Here is a 7837-nt window from a genome sequence, read left to right as displayed (position 1 = left end):
ATCCGGAAGACTGTAAAGTGACTAGTCGGAAGATGAGGTGCTGTTCCTCCAGTTTGCGTTGAGCTTCCCTGGAACATTGCAGCAGGCCAAGGACGGACATGTGGGCATGAGAGGAGGGTGGTGTGTTGAAATGGCAAGCGACACGGAGGTCTGGGTAATGCTTGTAGCCAGACCGAAGGTGTTCTGCAAAGCGGTCACCCAGTCTGTGTTTGGTCTCTCCAATGTAGAGGAAACCGCATTGGGAGTAGTGAATGCAGTAGACTAAATTGAGAGAAGTGCAGGTGAAGCGCTGTTTCACTTGAAAGGAGTGTTTGGGCCCTTGGACGGTGAGGAGGGGGGAAGTAAAGGGGCAGGTATTGCACCTTCTATGGTTGCATGGGAAGGTGCCGTGGGAGGGGGATGAGGTGTAGGGGGTGATGGAGGAGTGGACGAGGGTGTCCTGGAGGGAACGATCCCTGCGGAAAGCTGCCGGGGCGGGGGGTGGGGGGGGGTGAAGGGAAGATGTGTTTGGTGGTGGCATCATGCTGGAGTTGGTGGAAATGGTGGAGGATGATCCTTTGAACGTGGAGGCTGGTGGGGTGATAAGTGAGGACAAGGGGGACCCTATCATGGTTCTGAGAGGGAGAGGAAGGTGTGAGGGCAGATGCGCGGGAAATGGGCCAGACACGGTTGAGGGCCCTGTCAACCACCGTGGGTGGAAAACCTCGGTTAAGGAAGAAGGAAGACATGTCAAAGGAACTGTTTTGGAAAGTGCCATCACCAGAACAGATGCGATGGAGGCGAAGGAACTGAGAGAATGGGATGGAGTACTTACAGGAAGCAGGGTGTGAGGAGATGTAGTCGAGGTAGCTGTGAGAGTCGGTAGGCTTGTAATGAATATTGGTGGACAGTCTATCACCAGAAATTGAGACTGAGAGGTCAAGGAAAGGAAGGGAAGTGTCAGTGATGGACCACGTGAAAATGATGGAGGGGTGGAAATTGGAAGCAAAATTAATAAATTTTTCCAGGTCCCGATGAGAGCATGAAGCAGCACCGAACCAGTCATTGATGTATCGGAGAAAGAGTTGTGGGAGGGGGCCAGAGTAGGATTGGAACAAGGAATGTTCCACATACCCCATGAAGTGACAGGCATAACTGGGGCCCATGCGGGTACCCATAGCCACACCTTTTATTTGGAGGAAGTAAGACGAGTTTAACGAGAAATTGCTCAGTGAGAGAACAAGTTCAGCTAGACGGAGGAGAGTAGTGGTGGGTGGGGATTTTTTGGGCCTCTGTTTGAGGAAGAAGCAGAGAGCTCTCAGACCATCCCGGTGGGGGATGGAGGTCTAGAGGGATTGGACGTCCATGGTGAAGAGGAGGCGGTTGGGGCCAGGGAACTGGAAATTGTTGATATGAAATAGGGCGTGAGAGGAATCGCAGATGTAGGTGGGAAGGGACTGGACAAGGGGAGAGAGAATGGAGTCAAGATAGCAAGAAATGAGTTCTGTGGGGCAGGAACAGGCTGACATGAGTGGTCTGCCAGGACAGTCCTGTTTGTGGATTTTGGGGAGGAGGTAGAAGCTGGCCGTCTGAGATTGGGAGGCTATGAGGTTGGAAGCTGTGGAGGGAAGATCTCCAGAGGAGATGAGGTCAGTGACAGTCCTGGAAACAATGGCTTGATGTTCAGTGGTGGGGTCATGGTCCAGGGGGAGGCAGGAGGAAGTGTCTGCGAGTTGGCGCTCAGCCTCCGCGAGGTAGAGGTCAGTGCGCCAGACAGCAACAGCACCACCCTTGTCAGTGGGTTTGATGACAAAGTCAGGGTTGGACCTGAGAGAACAGAGTGCGGCAAGTTCAGAAAGAGACAGGTTAGAGTGGGTGAGAGGAGCAGAGAAATTGAGACAACTGATGTCAGGCCGACAGTTCTCAATGAAAAGATCAAGAGAAGGTAAGAATCCAGAGGGAGGGGTCCAGGTGGAGGGAGAATATTGGAGGTGGGTAAAAGGATCCGTTGAACAGGGAGAGGACTCATGCCCAAAGAAGTGAGCATGGAGACAAAGGCGGCGGAAGAAGAGTTCAGCACCGTGCCGAGCCCAAAATTCATTGAGGTGAGGGCGTAAGGGTATGAAACTGAGTCCTTTGCTGAGCACTGACCGTTCAGCATCAGAGGGGGACCCACGTGGATTCCAAATGAAGTTCCACCCCTCATGTTTCGAACCCACCTAGGATTACAGGTATCTCCGGGACATACGACCCTCCTCGGACTGCTGTTCTCATCGCATCCTGAGATCCACACTCAGTGCCATATGCTGCCATATGAACACACTCGACCTCTCCCTCCAGCAGCACCGACGCACCCTATTCCCCCCACTCCACCCCCACTAGGGCCATCTGCCACGAGCTTGTCCTGCTTGCTACCCTTAATGTCCCCATTAGCACATTCCTTAGATAATATCACCACCGTCAACACCCCTTTTTCCTTTTGTCTATGACATCTTTGGCAGTCTCTTCTTGGCCTCCACCTATCACTGGCCCCCTATCGAGCTCTACCTGTCCCACCCTTCTCTACCAGCTTATATTTCATCTCATTTCTATATTTCTTAGTTGTGATGAAGGGTCATACGGACTCGAAACGTCAACTGTATCCCTCTCCGCAGATGCTGTCAGACCTGCTGAGTTTTTCCAGGTATTTTTGTTTTTGTTCTAGATTTCCAGCATCCGCAGTATTTTGCTTTTAACTTTGCTACTTTATTAACTGTCAGTTTGTAGTCTCCTCAAAGTCGGGCGGTTTGGTCGAGTTTAAGGATGGGGACTATGGGTGTGGCCCACTCTGAGAACTGAACAGATCGTATAGCGCTCAGTTTGTCTAGTCTGTTCAGTTCAACGTTGACTTTTTCTCACAGGGCATATGGCACTGGTCTCGCCTTCATGAAGCGAGGGGTTGCTTCTGGATCCATATGAATCTTGGCCTGCTGGCCCTGGATTTTCCCCAGTTCATCCTTAAGGACGGTGGCTTACTTTTTAAGTAGCTCTGGTAACCCAATTGCTCTCAACTGGAAAATTTCAGCCCATTCTAACTTAATCTCCTTTAACCAATTTTGCCCCAGGAGGCTTGGCCCTTCACCTGCTACCACGATTAAGGGTAGCTTTCCTGATTGGCTTCCATAATGGACAATTACTCTGCTTATGCCTTTTACTTGAATGTCTTCACCCGTATATGTTTTTGGCTTGGCACTTGTTTGTTCTAAACTTAATTCATGTTCACCATTATTCAAATATCTGAAGGTATGTTCCCCAATTATTATAGTGGAAGCTCCCATGTCCACTCCCGCTCTAACAGGTTTGCTGTTTACTTTCAGCGTGATAAACATTGGTTCTGTCTTTCCAACTTTCAGATTAAACAATGAGTAAATGTCTGAATTTGTTGTTTCAAGCTCTTCTACACTGTAGATTTCATTGGGCTTCTTCTTTTGTTTACAAGCCTGTTGAATCTTTCCTTGCATTGTCTCATCACGTGTCCATTTCTATGACAATAGAGGCATTTGATTATTTTAAACTACCAATTGCTAAAAGACTGATTTTTTCCACCTCTATTAAAATTATTCTTCCATTTTTCTGCTAAGTTATTTTTCTTTATTCTTCAGCTAGCGGGAGCTGTTTCCTATTTCTCAGTGGAGTCTCGCTTTTTCGCGTCTCTTTTGGCTGAGGTTTCCCGCCCAATGTGGAGGACGGTGCCATTTTGTGCACCCTGCATTGCTTCTGAATCTCTTACTGCGCTTTCCATGGCCAGCGCTATCTTGAGCGCCTTCTTGAAATTCAGATTCACTTCAGACAATAATCTTTTCTGAATAGTGATCTCTTTCACACCACACACTAAACAATCTCTGAGCCTATCGTTTAGAGTCATACCGAACTCACAATGCTCTGTTAGCTGCGTCAGGTTTGTCACATAGCATGCAGTTGTCTCACCTGGGACTCTATTTTGTGACTTAAACCTGAACCTCTGCATTGTGACTGAGGGCTTTGGTTGAAACTGACCCTTCATGAGACCCACCAATTCATTGAAATTCTTCGAACCTGGAGCACTGGGAGCCATCAAACTTCGAATACAGGTTTTGCTCCCAAAAGTACTTACCTCTTCTGTTTCCCCATAATCTTGTTCTCTTGAACATAGAACGTGAGGTGTTCTCTGTATTGAGACCACTCATCTCTGGCAGGCTCAAAAGGATCAATTCTCCCAAATTGCGGCATTTTGAGAGGGGATAACTTCTTCAATTCTAATGGAGCTTGTTACTTACAATCCGGTTTCTTTTTAACTTGATTTCTTCTGTTCAATCCTGTTTTATCCTCGTCGCCAGTTTGTGGTAGAGTGGCCGAGTTGTGCTATTAATGGTGGAGTTGATCTGCAGGCACTTCTTGGGTGGAAGCATTAAATTTATTGACAATATACTTGGCAGCAACTACACATGTGCTTTCAACTCCAACTCTATTTCTACACTGACTGTTGAGGTAGCCCGAGCTACTCTCCTATTGGTTACTACAGATCATGTGATCTTGCCTAACAAGTATTGTCCTCAAAGGTACATTACCCACTAAATAAAACCATAATTACTACAGACTGCAAACTAATGAGCATTTTCGTAGACTGCAGAACAATTGGACAACTGGGCAATTTGTTCAATCTCCTTGTGAAAGCTGGCCAAGGAGCAGTCACTGGTGGAGGTGCTCACAGCCCCTTAGCAATGTCTTCATTCAGTTTTCGACCAGTCTCCCCCATGGCTTAAGCTGACAGTGCAGCCTTGCAGTGCGTGTTAGGAGAATGCCTGCGCCTAAAAGAGCACAGCATGCTCTCCAGTGGGCGAAGCTGCCACCAACTGGTCAGATGGAGTGGGGCGGAGGTGGGTGTGGTTTTGGGCAGCCATGCAGCACACTAAATTCTGGCCATCGAAGTGGTCACCAGCACCCTCTGGCATTCATTAAGGGGCATTCAGACTTAACAAAGAGAGGTTCTTAGTACACCCATGCTAACCCATGCATCTCTCTCTTTCATCCAGCAGGAGGTGTACATCAGGAGCATGGAGTCTGGTGACCTAGCTCTATGCCTCATGGCTTACAAGGAGTGGAGATGAAGGAGAAGAGAGCGAAACAGACATGTGGCTGGGCAGAGGGAGGAGCAGCCACCTCAAGAAGAAGAGGCGGCTAGGGCTCCTGCCTACACCACTGAAGAGCACAACAAGCCTTTGCAGGCTGGCGTCTAGCTAGACCTAGGCACTTGTTTTTCCTGCAGATGACCTAGAAACAGTGTCGCCGATGACCACGCATGTCCAGGGAACTGGTCGGTCACATCTGCCCCCTGCTGCAGGATTTGGCACAACGGGGATATGGAAGGCATCCACTGCCAGTGGCCATGAATGTGACCTCTGCGCTCAATTATTTATGAATGTGGCACCTTTCAGGGTTCCTCAGGTGATCTCTGTGGGATCTCGCAAGCCTCCACACACAAATGCATCCAGGAGGTTACGGACGCCATATTGGCGAAGCCACACAACTTTGTGCATTTCACCTGGGATCAGGAAAGCCAGGATGCAAGATCGTTGGGATTTTCCCAGATCTTAGTTTTACCACAGGTGCAGGGTGCCATCGACTACACTCACGTTGTACTCAGATCTTCTTGGCAACAAGCAGTCAACTATGTTGACCACAAGTCAACTACGTTAACTACGTTACTCGCTGAATGTTCAGCTGAGGGGTTCAGCTCACAAAGGGTACCATAGGATCAGGAGAAGTTAAAGTTTCCCCGCTGCATCTCCATGTGGTTGGGTGTGTAACCACCACAAACGCATCCTGCAGGGCTGCGCACGATTCTGAGGGAGTGTCCATGACTCCTACATTCTCAGTCAGTCTGATTTACCTGACATCTTCCAGGGTCCACAAAGGCTACAGGGTTGGCTCCTCAGGAACCAGGGCTACCCACACAGGATGTGGCTGATGACACTGGTGCAGGGGCCTCAGGCTGCAGCAGAGAGAAGGTACAACAAGGCTGCAATTTGCACTTTTGTGGAGCAAACCATCAGGATGTTGAAAATGAGGTTCCGGTGCCTAGACTGGTCTGGTGGAGCCCTGCAATACAGTCCACAGATGGTGTCACACATCCTCGTCGCCTGCTGCACCCTTCACAACCTGGTGAAGCAATGGGGGGTGGAGCTGGCTGAGGAGGAGATGGGGGGGCTGCATGTCTCTTCCGATGAGGAGCACATCGATCAGGGTGAGAGTGAGGAGATCCTCAAAGATGAGGATGATGGCAATAAGGCCTTCACACTGGCCGGATGAGGCAGGTGCGCTTGGGAGGCTCTCATAGCTGCTAGATTTGTGGAGAATGATGACGACAATGTGAAGAGACTCCATAGATCCTCACATTGCATCTGTGAACATTTGACTCCAGTCTGGCTGATGGCAGCGCACATACCCTCTGTGGTAAGGCTCTCATGGAGACGCTGTGCATGGCCAAGGTCCCTACATTCCAGGAAGATGGTGAGGACATGCAATGGGGTCACTCCATAGATCATTACATAGCTTATGGGAATGTCTGACTCCTGTCTGGCTGATGGCAGCTCGTTTGCGCTCTACGGAAAGGGTCTTATCATGGAGATGCAGCGGGGAAACTTTAACTTCTCCTGATCCTATAGTACCCTTTGTTAGCTGAACCCCTCAGGACCACACTGTCACTGGACGCAGATGCTGATGTGATGGGGGGCCAGCCTCACCTCAAAGGTGCTGGGAGCACACAGAGAGAATGATGAAACTCTGTGGCACTGGCCCAGGACATTCTGGCAGCAATGATAAGCCCCATCAAGATACAGGCATGACTGATGTGTCCAGTGAGTGTGAAGGCGCATCATCAGTGTGCTGGGAAGGTTGCACAAAGCACAGGGAGGAGGCCCTGGGCTGAGAAACCTGCCTTTATCTTGTGCAGGGACCATGGTTTCACACCAGAGTGACACCAACACTGCTCATCAGAACAAGGAGCCATAGGCAAGGAGACATTGTTGGGAATTTATTTACAATAGTAAACATTATGTACAAGTGATTAACACCCGTGCCCGGGCTGTGCAGCTTGCTCGCTTCGGCAGCACATATACTAAAATTGGAATGATACAGAGAAGATTAGCATGGCCCCTGCGCAAGGATGACACGCAAATTCGTGAAGCGTTCCATATGAGGTGTCAGCTGTGGCTCAGTTCATAGCACCCTCACCTTTGAGTCAGAAGGTTGTGGGTTCATGTCCCACTCCAGGACTTTGAACAAAAAACAAAGTCAAGAACTGTGAATGTAACTCGAAAGAGTTACATCTTCTTTATCTTCCTAACCCTGCCGCTACATCCCGGTGCTCCCTCAACTTCCACAGTGGAAGTGGAGGCAGCCTGCTGACTGCTACATCCTGTCTGTGATGACCTTGATAGGCGTCCTCTGGAGGGCCGAGACCTGGAGGGCCCTGGACTGCTTTTGGGGTCCTGCTGTGTGGCAGTGGCACACTCTTTGGTTTGTGGAGCTGGAACTGCTGGGGGTCACAGGAAGAGGGCATGCAGATGACCCAGACACTCCCGGAATCACCTGGGTGGATGGCTCCAGGGTGTGCATCTGCTGACCCTCCTCTCTATGTGTGCCCGAGGGCCCTTGACTGTTTCCTTGAGGAGAGGGGGAAGATGGAGTGAGACTGAGCTTCCCCACATCCCTCTCGTGTACACACTGTTGGAGGCCAGCTATGGCATCAGCGATGGAGTTCAGCCCACGTAGCAGCGCAGGAGTGACATCCTTGACCAAGGTCTCCATGGCGGCTGCCATCCTACTAGTGTTTACCTTG

At 49.8% G+C, this 7837-nt stretch overlaps 1 non-coding gene across 1 annotated transcript; it reads left to right on the top strand.

The window, feature by feature from the left end:
• Nucleotides 1-7090: 7090 nt before the first annotated feature.
• On the top strand, nucleotides 7091-7197 carry LOC144687004 (U6 spliceosomal RNA). The gene has a single exon (XR_013578041.1). It is a non-coding gene; the product is annotated as a U6 spliceosomal RNA (small nuclear RNA).
• The last annotated feature ends 640 nt before the right edge of the window (nucleotides 7198-7837 follow it).

Source organism: Cetorhinus maximus, chromosome 11 (assembly GCF_964194155.1).
Source record: "Cetorhinus maximus chromosome 11, sCetMax3.hap1.1, whole genome shotgun sequence".
Classification (NCBI taxonomy): Eukaryota; Metazoa; Chordata; class Chondrichthyes; order Lamniformes; family Cetorhinidae; genus Cetorhinus; species Cetorhinus maximus.
The sequence above is the reverse complement of the archived record's forward strand: the minus strand, read 5'-3'. Positions and strand labels throughout refer to the sequence as shown.